Raw genomic sequence first — 412 nt, 5'->3', positions numbered from 1 at the left:
AAAAAACTTTCTCATCAAGTTAATATGATCTTATTGCCAAAAAGTTATAAAATTACGAGTGCCATTTAGCAGGTATGACAGGAATTATTATTTACACAGTGCTTTCTCCTTGGGATTCCGAAGTACCTCAGAGACATCATTCAAACACTGCGGAAGGACAGTCACTGATCCAACAAGCTGGAGCAACAAGTTAGGGAGGAAAGAGGGGTAGGTAAGAGTTTGTATATGGCAGCCAGTATTCTCCTGGCTCCCACTCACTATTCAGTCACCCATCTGCTTTTCAAAACCATGTCAAATATACTCAGGATGGAGGGAACATCCAGTGCACTTGAGGCAAATCTTGAGGGCCAACAGGGCAGGAGAACAGTGATAAGAGACTGCTTCTCCAGCATTACAGCTTGGTGGACTCTGC

Source organism: Meleagris gallopavo, chromosome 9 (assembly GCF_000146605.3).
Source record: "Meleagris gallopavo isolate NT-WF06-2002-E0010 breed Aviagen turkey brand Nicholas breeding stock chromosome 9, Turkey_5.1, whole genome shotgun sequence".
Taxonomy (NCBI): Eukaryota; Metazoa; Chordata; class Aves; order Galliformes; family Phasianidae; genus Meleagris; species Meleagris gallopavo.
Note: the sequence above shows the minus strand (reverse complement) of the source record.